Consider the following 16,934-nt stretch of genomic DNA (forward strand, 5'->3'; position numbering starts at 1 on the left):
ATTCTTAGAATTTTGTCATTCAATTTTTCTAAAAATCATATATCAGTTATATTATATTCTTAAAAAAATTGTATAATTATATGATATTCTAGTACTATATAATTCTTGTAGTTGAATGATATTTTTATAAATTAATTTCCAAAATTAATTTCATATACCACATTAAACGGATAAGGAAATAAGAAAATAATTCTATAAAAAAATTCATTAATAAGATGCAAAATCATTGAGAAAAAAAATTGTTGCATATGTCTTAGTTATCAAAATTTTAGGAATTATATAATCATTTTTCTTCATAAACTATTTTAACTAAATTTTCATTCTATACCGAAAATTCAAATTAATAATGTCGAACAAGGTATGACCATTAGGAGTTCTTAGTTATATCATTTGGATTGACCAATGGTCCCGCGACATTCATAGACCTAATGAATAGGGTGTTCAAGCAATCTCTGGACATTATTGTAATTGTGTTCATTGATGACATTTTAATTTACTCTCGAAATCAGGAGGACACACTAATTACTTGAGAATTGTGTTGCAAACTCTAGGGGACAAGAAATTATTTGCCAAGTTCAACAAGTGTGAGATTTGGCTAAAAGAGGTGGCTTTTCTTGGTAACACTATATCCGGTGAATGGATTATGGTTGATCCTAAGAAAATCGAAGCGATTAAGAATTGGCCTAGACAGTTGTCTCCTTCGGATAGTAGAAGTTTCTTGGGCCTAGCCAGATATTATAAAAGATTTGTAGAAGGGTTCTCATCGATCTCGTCACCATTGACTAAGCTGACTCAAAAGGTGAAGTTCTAATGGTTGAAAGCTTGTGAGAAGAGTTTTCAATCGTCTCACTACCGCTCTTATTTTGACCTTGTCGGAAGATTCCGATGGCTTTGTTGTATATTATGACACTTTAAGGATTGGTCTTGATTGTGTTTTAATGCAATATGGTAAGGTGATAGCCTATAATTCTAGGAAACTTAAGGTGCATGAACGAAATTATCCAACTCATGACTTGGAGCTAGTGGCGGTTGTTTTTGCCTTAAAGATTTGCGGACACTATCTTTTTGGTGTCCATATGGGTGTGTTCACCGACCATAAGAGTTTACAATATGTGTTTAAGTAAAAAGACTTGAACCTTTGGCAAAGGAGATAACTTGAATTGTTGAAGGACTATGATATGAGTATGCTATAACATTCGGGAAAAGCGAACATGGTTGCCGATGTCCTTAGTCTGTTGTCCATGGATAGTGTTGCACATGTTGAGGAAGGTAAGAAGGAATTGGTTAAGTATGTTCATATGTTGACACATTTAGGTTTGCGGTTGGTTGACTCTTATGATGGAGGTGTTCTTGTTCATAATGATTCGGAATCTTCTCTTGTGACGGATGTTAAGGCCCAAAATGATCATGATCCAGTGTTAGTTGAACTAAAAAAGTCGATTACCGAAAAAGCCATTGAGGTTCTCCCAAGAGGGAGATGGTGTACTTCGCTACCAAGGTCGGTTGTGTGTACCTAATGTTGATGGGTTAAGATGACTGATATTAGAAGAAGCCCATAGTTCTCAGTATTCGATTCATTTGGGTTCCACCAAGATGTATCGTGATTTGAGGAAAGGGTATTGGTGGAATGGTATTAAGAAGGACATAGCGGAGTTTGTGGCTAAGTATCCAAATTGCCAACAAGTTAAAGTTGAGCATCAAAGATTGGGAGGTTTAGCTCAAAACATCAAAATCCATACTTGAAAGTGTGAAGATGTGAATATGGACTTTGTAACTGGTTTGCATCATACTAAGAAACAACATGATTCCATTTGGGTTGTAGTGGATCGAATGACTAAGTCGCCTCATTTTCTGCCGGTTAACATCTTATGGTGCCCAAGATTATGCAAAGTTGTATGTTTGTGATTTGGTAAGAATTCATGATGTTTCCTTGTCCATTATGTCGGATCGAGGTACTCAATTCACTTTGCACTTTTGGAAGACATTTCACAAGGATCTTAGTACAAAGGTTAAGTTAAGTACCACTTTGCATCCTCAAACTGATGGTCAAGCCGAAAGGACGATTCAAACTCTAGAGGATATGTTGAGGGAATGTGTGATTGATTTTAAAGGAAGTTGGAATAAGCATTTGCCATTGATTGAATTTGCCTATAATAATAATTATCACTCTAGCATCCTAATGGCTCCTTTTGAAATATTATATGGGTGAAGATGTAGGTCTCCAGTGGGATGATTTGAAGTAGGTGAGATGACCTTAATCGGTCCAGATTTGGTAATAGATGCTATGGAAAAAGTGAGACTCATAAGAGAGAGGATGAAGATGGATCAAAGTCGTCAAAAGTCCTATTAGGATGTTAGGAAAAGAGAGCTTGAATTTGAGGTGGATGATTGGGTCTATTTGAACATTTCACCCATGAAGGGTGTAATGCGCTTTGGTAAGAAAGGAAAATTGAGTTCTAGATATGTTGGACCTTATAAGATATTGAGATGTATTGGCAAGGTGGCGTATGAGTTAGATTTTTCATTTGTGTTGGCTATGGTTCACTCAGTATTTCATGTATCTATGTTGAGGAAGTTTGTGGGTGATCCGAATTTCATCATCCCATTGGAAGATGTAAGCGTTGAAGAGAATTTGACTTATGAAGAGGTTTTGGTGGAAATCTTAGACCGGCAAGTAAAGAAGTTAAGAAACAAAGATGTTGCATCCGTTCAAGTATTATGGAGAAATCAACAAGTAGAAAATGCTATATGGAAAGCGGAGGCTGATATGATGAAATGATACCCGTATCTCTTTTCCTCTACTCAAGCCTAAAGTAGTAAGTTGTTCTTATTTATTGAACTCTTACATATTCAGTTCCTCTTATGTCATTCATATGCATTTTCATGAAAGTTGATTTTAAGTCATATTTTATGTTAAAGTTTGAAGTTTTCATGTTCCATGCATTAGCAGGTGTCATTATTATCATGTTGGGTTGCTAGTTTTCTTTCTATGACTTTTCTATGATAAGTTAATCCAATTCGAGGAAGAACGCTTCCCAGGGGGAGATATTGTAAGACCCCATAAAGTTAGAAGACAAACCAAGAGAAAATTCAAGGAAAACTTTGATCAGTTTCGAGTCAACGAACGAGTCTACGACTCATAGAGGCCCTTACGAGTCATAGAGGCAATCATGAAAATGAATTTGAGGCTAAAAAATTTAATAAGGGAAGGGTTTGGGTCTATAAGTTGTTTGACGACTCGTAAAGGAGTCTACGACCTATAGGCATCAGTCGTAGTGCAGGGTTTGAATACCTACAACTACTGAGCCTCAGTATCACTTCTACGATTTGACAAGGTGAGTCGTAGGAAAGAACATGACTCATAAACATGGGTCATTTCAAAGTTTTAGAGACCCTAAAGTTTGCAGGTTTTGTAACCTATAGGACGAGTCCAAATGGCGACTTGTAGTCTTGAAGACAAGTCGTCGACACAACTCTTTTGCAAACTTCAGAGACTTGAAATTAAACCCCTTTTCTCAAACCTATAGGACAAGTCATCTTGACGACTCTTCATTTCTTCTATGATTCATAGACATAAATTCATTGGGCCAAATTTGAGTTTTAATGAAGGGTATTTGTGTTATTTTCCAAATTCAGTTCAATGAACCTAGACACAATTATGGCTATGTTCAAGCCTATATTTACCCAATCCTTTGAAATTTCCCTCATTATAAATCATTCTTCAAAATTCTCCTAAGGCAAGAACTAAATTCTCTCAAGGATTCTTTTCCAAGTTTCAAGCTAGGGTTTCAGATTTCTTCATGGTTTCTTCTCAATTCTAACTGAATTCAATTAAGGTATGTAGGGATTGATTCATGGGTTCCTTTCACCTATGGAGTCCCAAAGGTTTCTCAAAGTTTCCTTCAATTTTCAATTGGTTTATGAGCCCTAGTTTTGATGGATTGCATTGAGCTATTTTATTTTGTTTTAGATGATTATCAATGATCTTTATAAGCATGTTTTTATATGAATTGCATAATTTTATGTTGAATTATGAATGCCAATGTATAAAACTATTTTCAAGTTATGATTATGAAGTTAAAGATGATTTTTATGAGTTGATCATGAGTTCAATGATTTCAAAGAAAGTTTTCATGAATGAAGTAAAGATTGCGATTTTTATGATAAAAGTTATGATAATGATCAATTATGATCTAAGAAAGTTATTATGGTGTGATAAGTACAATTCTCACACAATCATTTTTAAGATGGTGATAAGGACAATTCTCACCGAAGCTATGGATTCCTATGAATCACTAGAGTTAATGAGCTATTCCTATTATGTTTTTACAAAGACGGATTGATAGGTAGTAAATATCATACCCTATAACGTTATGATCATGTTTTTATGAGTTTCAGTTGGGATATAAACTAAGCACCCAGAGGACTTGTAGATGGACTTCGGTCTAGTAACACAGTTAGTTACCCAAGGGAATTCTAGTTTCAACGTAACGTCTCAAATTATGTTGCCCACATACGATTGCCTTCATGGTCTAGCTAGTGGATCCACATATAGCACAATTGATTTGAGTTGAGTATCATGACGGAGTATACCTTGGAAAGGTAGCCTCTCCCTTCTCGATGAAGGTTACATAGGATTCCATATTATAGCTCGTATGGTCTTAAGATTTCCGTTAAAGGTCTTATCCCACACAAGTTAACAGTTAAACTATGAGTTTTATGATATGCTTTGACCATGAGTTTTCATATGTTTTTAATTTCTTTAAAGCTTTGTTGATGTTCATTATGTTGATCATGCATCTTAAGTCATATTGTTCATGTCCTATTACTTTTTTATGTATATCTCATATACTTAGCACCTTCTATGTACTAACACATAATTTTTTCTACATTGTCTCATAATGTAGGGGCGGACGTCGATCATTCGATTTGTGGCTAGAGTGCTTAATTTTCTCCTAGAAGTTGGTGAGTCCTCATATCATCGAGGACATAACTTTCTTTTCACATTGTTTCATTAACTATCTTCTTATGACTTGAGTGAGCTAGGAGCTTGTCCTAAGCCCCTTTCAAAGACTAGAATAGAGGCACATTTAGATGATATTTTGATGTAGTCCATTCGTACATTGATTTGAGTATTACTATCCCTTAGAACCATCCCCTTGAGGTTTTGCTTCCACTCATATTTATCATGAGACTTTATCTTATGCATGCGATGTATGCTAAGATAGCTTGGTTAGGATCTCTCGTAATCCTGATCGTCGTGTTGCAGCTTGGCCCTAGTTCAGGTCGTGACATTAACCAACTCTCGTATATAGAGCTTAAAATAATCTTTAGTTGAAAATGATGTCTTTATAGGAAGAAAATGCGCTACCTTTTCATTCAATCGATTACAACCCAAATCGAATCATGTTGCTTATGGATACGAGGTAAACCTATGATGAAATCCATATTTTAGTCCTCCGGTTCCAAGTAGGGATCTCAATGTCTTGAGGTAACCCTCCCGACTTTTGATTCTCAATCTTTACTTGTGTACAATTAGGAAACTTAGCTATAAAATCCACAATGTCACTTTTTATACTATTCCATCAATAAACTTTTGTCAAGTCGCGATACATCTTGGTGGATCCCGGATGGATTGAATACCGAGAACTATGAGCTTCGAACAAATCATTTCCCTCAAACCATTAACATCGGGAATATATATTCAACCTTTGTAACAAAGCACACCATATCCCCTTTTTGAGATAGCCTCAATAGCTTTCTTGGAAACTATTTTCTTCAACTCAACCAAAAGTCAGATCACTATCTTGCTTTGCTTTCACATCTGACAAAAGAGAAGATTCTGAACTATTTTGATCAATAACTCACCATCTGCTGAATCAATCAAATGAATACCTAATTGAGCCAGTATATGAACATCACGAACCAACTTTTTTTTTATCATCTTCTACATGGGAAACACTATTCATGGACAATCTACTAAGAGCATCAACAACCATATTTGTCTTACTCGAATGGTACAACACACTTATATCATAATCCTTTAACAACTCAATCAATTTTTTTTGTCGAACGTTGAATTTATATTGTCTGAACACATATATTGTAAAATTTTATAATCGGTTAGAGAATCCATATGGACACCATAGAGATAGTGCCTCCATATCTTCAAAGTAAACACAATCGCCGCTAACTCAAAATCATGAGCAGAATAGTTCTTTTTATGCACCTTAAGTTGCTTAGAAGCATATGCTATTACTTTACCATTTTGCATCAAAACACAACCATGATCAATCCTTAAGGCATCAAAATACAGAACAAAACCATCAGACCTAATTGGTAAAGTAAAAATGGGCAGAAGTAAGTCTATCTTTCAACTCTTGGAAACTCTTCTCACATGCTTCTGACCATTGAAATTTCACTTTCTTTTGGGTCAAAGTAGTCAAGGGAGAAAAAAATGATAAAAACCCTTCCACAAATCTTCTATAGTAACCGGTCAAACCCAAGAAACTCCGAATATCCAAAAGAGATAGCTGTCTAGGTCAATTTTTAACCTCTTCGATCTTCTTAGGATCAACCATAATACCTTCACTAGAAACAATATGGCAAAGGAAAGTAAATGACCTCAACCAAAACTCACACTTGCTAAACTTAACAAATTATTGGTGATACGTGAGAACTTGCAAGAAAATCCTCAAATGATCGACATGCTCCTCCTTACTCTGAGAATAGACCAAAATATCATCAATAAACATAATATCAAACATATCCAAATTTTATTTGAACACCCTGTTCATCAAATCCATACAAGTTGCAGGAGCATTCATTAGTCCAAAAGACATAACCAAAAAATTTTAAGTGACAATACGAGTTCTAAAAGTCGTGTTTCGAACGTGTCCTTCTTCAATTGCACCTTGAAGTTGATCAAAAAAGTCATCGATCCTTAGGATAGGATACTTATTCTTAATTATTTCCTTCTTCAATTGCCGATAATCAATACACATATAGAGGGAACCATCCTTCTTTTGAAAAATGAGAATCAGAGCACCCCATAGAGAGATACTCGATCTAATAAAACTCTTATCCAACAAAACCTTTAACTGATCCTTTAAATCCTTAAATTATATTGGAGCCCTTTGGTAAGGAGGGATTGAGATAGGCTGGTTATCGGGAAGAAGATCTATGCCAAAGTCATTTTCTTTTTTGGGAGAATAATTGGGTAGATCATCGGGAAATACTTTCAGAAACTCATTAACAATGGGGACTGATTTAAGAGTAGGGGCTTAGGATTCATATCCCTAACCCAAACTAGATGATAGATGCAACCCTTAGAAATCATTTTTAGAGCTTTAAGGCACGAGTTAATTTGACCTTTGAACACATAATTACTACTCTTCCATTCTAGAACTGTCTTATTAGGAAACTAAAACTTAATCACTCGAGTTCTACAATCAATAGTAGAATAGAATGCATTAAGCCAATCCATACCAAGGATAGCATCAAAATAAGTCATATGAAGCTCTACAAGATCACATGAAGTAACTTTATGAAAAACTAAAACTGGGCAATTTCTATACACCCGCTTACCCACAACTGTCACTAATGGGAGTATAGATTAAAATAGGCTTCAATAAGATCTCGGGACTAACATCAAATTTTATAGAAATAAGGAGTAACAAAATAAAAATTCTATCTCAGATCTAATAAAGCATAAACATTAAAGAGAAAGAACCGTAACACACTGATAACCTCATCGAGAGGATCCTCCAAATCATATTGAGTCTGTAAGGCATAAAATCTATTCTTGTGCTGACTAACACTAGAACTAGAAGTAGTACCATACTGAGTTTGTCGGCTTGTAGTAGTCTGAGTCTGAATCTAGGGTCGACCACCTCCACTTCTAGTAGCACTCGAAGGACAATCCTTCACTTGGTGACCCATTTTGCCACATCCAAAGCTAGCACCCAAAGGGCAATCTCTCACTTGGTGATCCATCTTGCTATATCCATAACGTGCACCAGAACTAGCTAAACAATCACCTCGATGATTTTTCCCATACCTTCTACATTTGGGGTAGGACTTTTCCTTTCTATCATCTTTTCTACAATAAGATTTAGATGTTTCCCCCTAGAAGACTTTTGATGGTTAAAGTCATTACCTCCCATAACAATCCTTTTGTTCACCTTTTTTCTTTTCTTATTACTTTGGTTCCGAAGTGCCACCCTTTGTTGATTCAATTGAGTCATCACTGCTTAAACCAAAAAATAGAATGACATCACAAAACTCTGCATAAAAAATATTGGCAGTAGAAGGTGCTTTGACCAGAGCAGGAAGGTTATCATCTTGATCAATCTTTTGTCCGGTCTCTTTTTGAGCAGACATATTCTGAAACACGTAGTACAAAAGGTAAAAGGAAAACTTATAGAGTTCAGCTCTATTGCACAACTTAAGAGTGATGAAAGAAGTGAAGTTTCCTAAACACCTCATAGCCTCCTATTCATAAATGTGGCGCGCTTCACACCCATGAACAAGACTCTACTTGATGTGGCATGTCAGATACCCTAGGACACTTGAACCTTGTGCTCTGAAACCAAGTTTTACATGACACAAGCTAGGTTCTAAATGTGATGTGGTGATTAGAATTCCGAAAGACCCCAACAAAGACTCTTAGCATACATAACATACATAAGGTATTTAGACCTACATAAAGAAAATTATAAATGTGGAAGGAATCCTCAAAGTAGATGTCTCAATATAAGAGAATCAAAAGATAATCTCACAACAAATGGGAACCACATACTCATATTGGTCTAGACTTTCCTTTTGTGCTTTAGATGGGCATAAGACAAACTCCTATTTTACTGAAACATAATAAAAGAACATAAGTCTTAAACAATAAAGAGAGAAAACAACGGGCATGCCCTCAGAACATGAGGACTCTCAAAAAAGTTGTGTGGATGGATCTCTAAGCTAGACACGTGCGGGAGGATGTGAATAATGCCCTACATTATGAAAATATATAGGTAAAAGTATGCGTAAGTACATGAAATATACTAAGTATGTAAGGAGTATGCATAAACACGAATAAACGGGCATAATGAATATGTACATGTGATGCATGACCAAATACCTTAAAAAGTATGAAGTAAAACTTGAAAACATTTAATGAGGTCAATGCATCATAAAAACATCTTAATATCTTATAAAAAGAACATAGTACTTTGTGGGATATTAACCTTAACCGATATTTAAGACCATGTGAGCTATAACATGTAATCCGATATAACTCCCACAAAAAGAAGAGAGAGGCTACTTACCAAGGTAGACTATGTAGTATATCATTATTTTTGCTATTTGTTGATCCACTAGCTAGGCCAACTAAGGCAAACCTATGGGGGCACGTAGTTTGCGACTAGGGATTGCTACTAGAAACTCCCTTACCAAGTCTGCACCATAATGTCCTCTTGGTTCTTAGTTAATCACAATGGAATAAATAAATCATATATCATAACTTGACATTAGGAAAGGCCATAATCAATACACATCATAAAATACATCATAAGAATAGCTCCTTAAAAACCATGATCATAAAATAAATATATAGACACTTATGTTTCTAAGCATCTAAATCAAGATTTATTCATATTGTGAGAAAATCTTTGACAATTCATGGATACTCGCTTGAAAACATACTTCCAACATAGTTCATAACTTTCACAAAATGATGCATAATTCTTCATCAAATCCTTAATCATAACTTCATAGTTCATAATTGAAAATCATAGCATAATGCATTGGTCCATACAAAATCAATTGAAAATCATGTCTAATTGTAAATTCATGCATAATATTGATGAATAATAAAAATTGAAATTAATTAAAAAGGACCCATGAAGAATTGACATAAAGCCCTTATGAATTAGGTAAAATTGAATTTGTAGAATTAACATCTTCTGGGACCCAATGGATGAATGGAATCCATTGTTGAATTCCCACATACCTTGATAATCATAATATAAAAGCAAGCTCTAACAATAAAGACATGATTTGTGTCATGATCCAACCCCGTAGGCCATGACGGATGCTTGAACTGGACACTCGCGTATACCCTTGCTAACTATAAGGAAACCTGTCTCCAATTTAAGTCATAGCGTGACAACAGATAGGATAATATATATAAGCCAACGAGGCTATCGTAACATATAGGCACAACTGTTCACACATACATATACAACCCACATACATGTCTACAGACCTCTAAGAGTAAAAAGAAACAAAATATAAGGCGGAACAGGGCCCCCGTCATACCCTTGAGCACACAAATATATACATCAATGTTCGGTATTAAAAGTTGGGCTCCGACACGAGGGAGCTCTTTTTAAACCCGCTGGGTGGAATTCTAAGCTGGTGGATCCTCAAGTCGCGTGTCCGTACCTGCAGGCATGAAACGCAGCCCCCCGAAGAAAGGGGAGGGTCAGTACGAAATATGTACTGAGTATGTAATCATAAAAAACCATAACGAGATTACAGTTGGAACAGGGATGTAGGGGACAAGTATAATAATTAACCCATTACCGTGCCTGCGTCTTATGCAGTAAAATCATTTTCATCATAATATCATATGATCATCTCTTTTCATCATATATATCACTTTATTGTGTCATCGTATATGGCATCATACCATCGTATACGACATAACTTCATCGTATATATATATATATCATAACATATCCGGCCCATTATAGGGTTCGGTGTCACAAATATATCACTATATTTACACATGCATGCCTACCTACGGTATCCGACCCTTTAGTAAGGGACTCGGTGAAAGAGTAGCATACATAACGTACTATAACCTGCCCCTTTATGGGACTCGGTACCATTATCACATAGTAAAATATACCGAGGAATGTTCGACCCAATCCATAATTTAAAACAATGCCGAGGAACGTATGGTTCGATCCACATTTTTATCATATCATCATATATATATATATATATCCGGCCCGAGACTCAGTGAATAACTTTATCACATACGACATCATTATATGCTTCAACTTCATCATATATGGGATTTCATCATCATATACTTCATATATATATATATACATAGCCGGCTTGGGACTCAGTGAAGGAGTAATAAAGCTGTGCACAATAACGTTCCCGGCCCATCGTGGAACTCGATGAAAGAAGGGTTACCATATGTACAAGTAGAGTAGTGAGAAACCATATGCAATTAGGTCATCTCCTGAGACTCAATGAAATAATCAAGTGAACCATCACTTGAAGACCAGTGAAGTAATTCTCTGAGGTACCCTTTAGATGTTATTAGGGATTTCATGAATTAGGGCTTCAGGAACCACAAGCGTGTACCAAGATAATGCCACACAGTTTATGCAATCAAAGACACAATTTATACAATCAAACACATGGCTTATGCAATCAGAGATACAACTTATACAATCAAAGATATTTATCCTCTCAGAGCCTTTCAGAATAGGAGCTTATATTTCCACTTATTATTCAACATATAGGTGGCTCGGGAGTAGTAATCTAACTACTTTAGGACCCTTGGTATTCAGAGGTGACTACGAATCATGAATTATATACAGAACCTATAAATGGAATTACCTCTAAACTCATATCAGGCGTCATTTCATTTACCTTAAGTTATTTCAACGAAAGAAAGAGATAGGCCTTATGTGTACTACTCTTCATCCTACAGAAGACTTAAAATGCGATGAGTCCACTTAGTGTAGGAGTTCTAACATCCAGAAGTGAAAAAGGATCTTGACTCATACTCAGAGCTTTAAGAATGGAATGACTCCCAAGCTTCATATATATATAACTTAAGGCTAAGACATGCCAAAAGAAAGAAAGGGTAAGCTTCACATACCTTTTGTGGATTAACTGTAACCCAGCTCGCCTCATTATCTCCTTGACCTATTAACATGAGAGTAATACTAATATTAATAACCTTTCACTTTCCAATTTCCAACTCTACAATCAAGTACCCATAGGAATCATTTCCTTATCCAATACCCTTGACTAATTTATTATTAGTTCCGAAGTTACCAAAAATCGGGCAGTATTTCCCCTATAACTTTAACATTCTTAAATTTCAACTCGGCCAATGTATCAACAACCATACCAAAAAAAACAACCAGCAGCATATACACAAGTAAATTACTTCAACATTACACAATACAAACTCCAAACAACTCGCCCGAAGCTACGATATCAAAATAGAGTTTTTAATATTTATTTCGCAAAACCTTTAACAATATGAAATAATGGGTCGTGTGGTTGCAACCAGAAGTAACCACACCCCTTTTAGAATAATTTCCATCCCTGAAACACGCCATCCAACCAGCTGCAACCGTAGCACCACAATCCAACACACTACTCGACTTTGATTTAACTACAATGACTTCAATTTAGTTTGTTCCTAATGTCAACTATCCTTATGCAATTTTTCCACTTCCAACCTTGTTTAAGATATGTAATATACCAAATAACAACATACTAAACTTCAATTTGAAAGGGAAAGTCTTTCCTTGTCCGAAACTCGCCAAAACTCATCTCAGAAGCTTCTTTATCATAGCTGAAACTTCGTGGCTATTTTTTTATCCTTTTGGGGCTGATCCAAACCCTAAATTTATATTAATAACACCTTCATACCTTATTGGTATACCCTAGATAATTAGTTCACGGAACAAAATTGGAGAACTCACCTTTCCATCTCAAAACCATAGTTCTCTCTCTCTAGCTTCAAGTTTTCTCTTCTCTTCTTTTCTTAAATCTTCTTTTGTTGATAAAGATGACTTATGAGATAAGGATAAAATTAAAAAGTCATAAACATACATATATAGGAAATTTATTGGGTGAAACATGTCAACCCCTAAGTGGTAACGCGTGTCAAGCCTTCATAGGCCAACACACCTCCTCCTCTAACTAGGGGCTGCCACATGGTAGGTGGGGTACCCACCCTTTGCTTCAGCTGCTGCCATGTTGCACTTCCAGCTTCTTCCATGTGTCACTCCCTCATGCTGCCATGTGTCACTCTCTTTTCCTCCTCATGGGTTTATAATCCCGTCTTACTTTACGAACCTATGTATTCCTTGCTACGTAAGCTTGGTATGTACTCAAGTAGATTAAGCATGTAAGATTTCCAAGTTGGTAGCTTACTTAAGTAAGTCGAGTCCTACGACTCATTATTTGGTCTCCAACTTCTTTCGGATTCTTACAACGCTATTTCCAATCTTCTCTATCATGAGGTGTCACATTCTCCCTTCCTTAGAGTTGTTTGATAGCGTTATGAGCTATACGAATCCCATGGTAACTTCTAAGAAGCTTGAGAAGCTTTAAGAAGCTTTAAGAAACTGAAGAATCCTTCCAAAAACTTAAGAACCTTTCAAGATACTTAAGAAGCTTCCAAGGTACAAAAGTACGGGGTGTAACATCCTTCCCCCCTTTAGAACATTCATCCTCGAATGTGAACCAAAACCCTCTTCAAGATCTTAAACCGACTACATGGCATAACCTCATTATATATATATATATATATATATATATATATATCATAACATATCCGGCCTGTTATGGGGTTCGGTGTCACAAATGTATTACTATATTTGCACATGCATGCCTACCTACGGTATTCGACCCTTTAGTGAGAGACTCGGTAAAAGAGTAGTGTACATAACGTACCACACCCGACCCCTTTATGGGACTCCATACCATTATCACATAGTAAAATATACCGAGGAACGTTCGACCCGATCCATAATTTAAGACAATGCCGAGGAACGTACGGCTCGATCCACATTTTCATCATATCATCACACACACATATATATATATATATATATATATATATATATCCGGCCTCGGACTCAGTGAATAACTTCATCACATACGGCGTCATCGTATGCTTCAACTTTATTGTATATATCATTTCATCATCGTATACTTCATACATATATATACATAGCCGGCCCGGGACTTGGTGAAGGAGTAATAAAGCTAAGCACCCATCATGAAACTCAGTGAAAGAATGCTTACCATATGCACGAGTAGAGTAGTGAGAAACCATATACAACTAGGTCATCTCCTGAGACTCAATGAAACAGTCAAGTGAACCGTCACTTGAAGACCAGGAAAGTAATTCTCCGAGGTACCCTTTAGATGTTATTAGGGATTTTATGAATTAGGGCCTCAGGAACCACAGACGTGTACCAAGATAATGGCACACAATTTATGCAATCAAAGACACAATTTATGCAATCAGACACATGGCTTATGCAATCAGAGATACAACTTATGCAATCAGAGACATTTATCCTCTCAAAGCCTTTCAGAATAGGAGCTTATATTTCAACTTACTATTCAACATATAGGTGGCTTGGGAGTAGTAATCTAACTACTTTAGGACCCTTAGTATTTAGAGGTGACTACGAGTCATGAATTATATACAGAACCTATAAATGGAATTACCTCTAAACTCATATCAGGCGTAATTTCATTTACCTTAAGTTATTTCAACGAAAGAAAGAGATAGGCCTTATGTGTACTACTCTTCATCCTACAGAAGACTTAAAATGCGATGAGTCCACTTAGTGCAGGAGTTCTAACATCCAGAAGTGAACAAGGATCTTGACTCATACTCAGAGCTTTAAGAATGGAATGACTCCCAAGCTTCGTATATATATAACTTAAGGCTAAGACATGCCAAAAGAAAGAAAGGGTAAGCTTCACATACCTTTTGTGGATTAATTGTAACCCAGCTCGCCTCATTATCTTCTTGACCTATTAACATGAGAGTAATACTAATATTAATAACCTTTCACTTTCCAATTTCCAACTCTACAATCAAGTACCCATAGGAATCATTTCCTTATCCAATACCCTCGACTAATTTGTTATTAGTTCCGAAGTTACCAAAAATCGGGCAGTATTTCCCCTATAACTTTAACATTCTTAAATTTCAACTCAGCCACTGTGTCAACAACCATACCAACAAAAACAACCAGCAGCATATACACAAGTAAATTACTTCAATATTACACAATACAAACTCCAAACAACTCGCCCGAAGCTACGATATCAAAATAGAGTTTTTAATATTTATTTCTCAAAACCTTTAACAATACAAAATGGAGGGTCGTGTGGCTTAAAAAAGAAGTACCCACACCCCTTTTAGAACACTTTCCAGCCCTACAACACACCATCCAACCAGCTGCAACCGCAACACCACAATCGCAACACACTACTCAACTTTGATTTAACTATGATGACTTTAATTTAGTTTGTTCCTAACGTCAACCATCCTTATGCAATTTTTAAGACCTTTAATATACAACATAATAACATAATAAACTTCAATTTGAAAGGGAAAGCCTTACCTTGTCCGGAGCTCGCCAAAACTCATCTTAGAAGCTCTTTAAGTGCGGCTGAAACTTCGTGGCTGTTTGTTATCCTTTTAGGGTTGCTACAAACCCTAAATTTATATTAATAACACCTTCATACATTCTTGTTATACCCTATATAATTAGTTCACTGAACAAAATCAGGGAACTCACCTTTCCTCCTCAAAATCGTAGCTCTCTCTCTCTAGCTTCAAGTTTTCTCTTCTCTTCTTTTCTTGAATCTTGTTTTGTTGATAAAGATGACTTATGAGTTAAGGATAAAAGTAAAAAGTCATAAACATACATATATATTCAACTTTAGGGGTAACACATGTCAACCCCTAAGTGGTGACACGTGTCAAGCCCTCATAGGCCAACACACCCCTCCTCCAACTAGGGGATGCCATGTGGCAGGTGGGGGCCCACCCCTTGCTTAAGCTTCTGCCACATGGAACTCCTAGCTTCTCCCACATGGATCTTCCTCATTCTTCCATGTGTCACTCTCTTTTCCTCCTCGTGGGTTCATAATCCCGTCTTACTTTACGAACCTATATAATCCTTGTTACGTAAGCTTGGTATGTACGCAAGTAACTTAAGTATGTAAGATTTTCAATTTTGTAGCTTACGTAAGTAAGTCGAGTCCTATGACTCATTATTTGGTCTCCAACTTCTTCCGGATTTTTACAATGCTATTTCCAATCTTTCCTATCATGAGGTGTCACATTCTCCCTTCCTTAGAGTTGTTTGATAGCTTTATGGGCTATTCGGCTTCCATGGTAACTTCTAAGAAACTTGAGAATATTTAAGAAGCTTTAAGAAGCTTTAAGAAACTTAAGAATCCTTCCAAAAACTTAAGAACCTTTCAAGATACTTAAGAAGCTTAAGAATCTTTAGAACCTTCCAAGGTACAAAAATACAGGGTATAACAATTTGATCGTGCAATCCTAGCTTTTTATTTCTTGAGCTTGAGAAAAGATTTCAGAGAGAATATTCTTGATTGCAATAGCTTGAGAGAGAATGAGGGAAATTCAAAGGGTTTGGGTAGTTATAGGTCTTCTAAATATAGTCTAAAATATTATAGCTTTGGGATACATAGGTTAGGAAAAGACTAAAATAACCTTGATTGGATTAATTATGGGTCGATTTGGCAAGATTGATTGAGCTCATCAACCAATTTGGTGAGTCACTGACCTCTCCCTTTTCTCGCTAAATTTAAGACTCTGAAAATTGGAAAGTTGGAAAATAGAGTTTAAAAAGGGAACCATGGGAAAATGCAACTTTTTATGCACCTAATGGTGACAATAAGAGCCTTCACGGGCCATATTTATCTTCATAGCTCGCGAAAAGGGTCTGTGCAGGTGGAATGAACAAGGGAATTATAAGAGAAGCGTCTACGGAGGGATCTATGGACTACAGTGAGTATCAGAAGCTGTGAAGGCTTTTGCGAACTCAACCCCAAGACTTTTGAGTTTGGTGAGGACCATGATAGGGACAAAGACCCATGGTGGGCACCACGAGCTGTGGTAG

The sequence above is a fragment of the Solanum dulcamara genome, chromosome 9 (genome assembly GCF_947179165.1).
Source record: "Solanum dulcamara chromosome 9, daSolDulc1.2, whole genome shotgun sequence".
Classification (NCBI taxonomy): domain Eukaryota; kingdom Viridiplantae; phylum Streptophyta; class Magnoliopsida; order Solanales; family Solanaceae; genus Solanum; species Solanum dulcamara.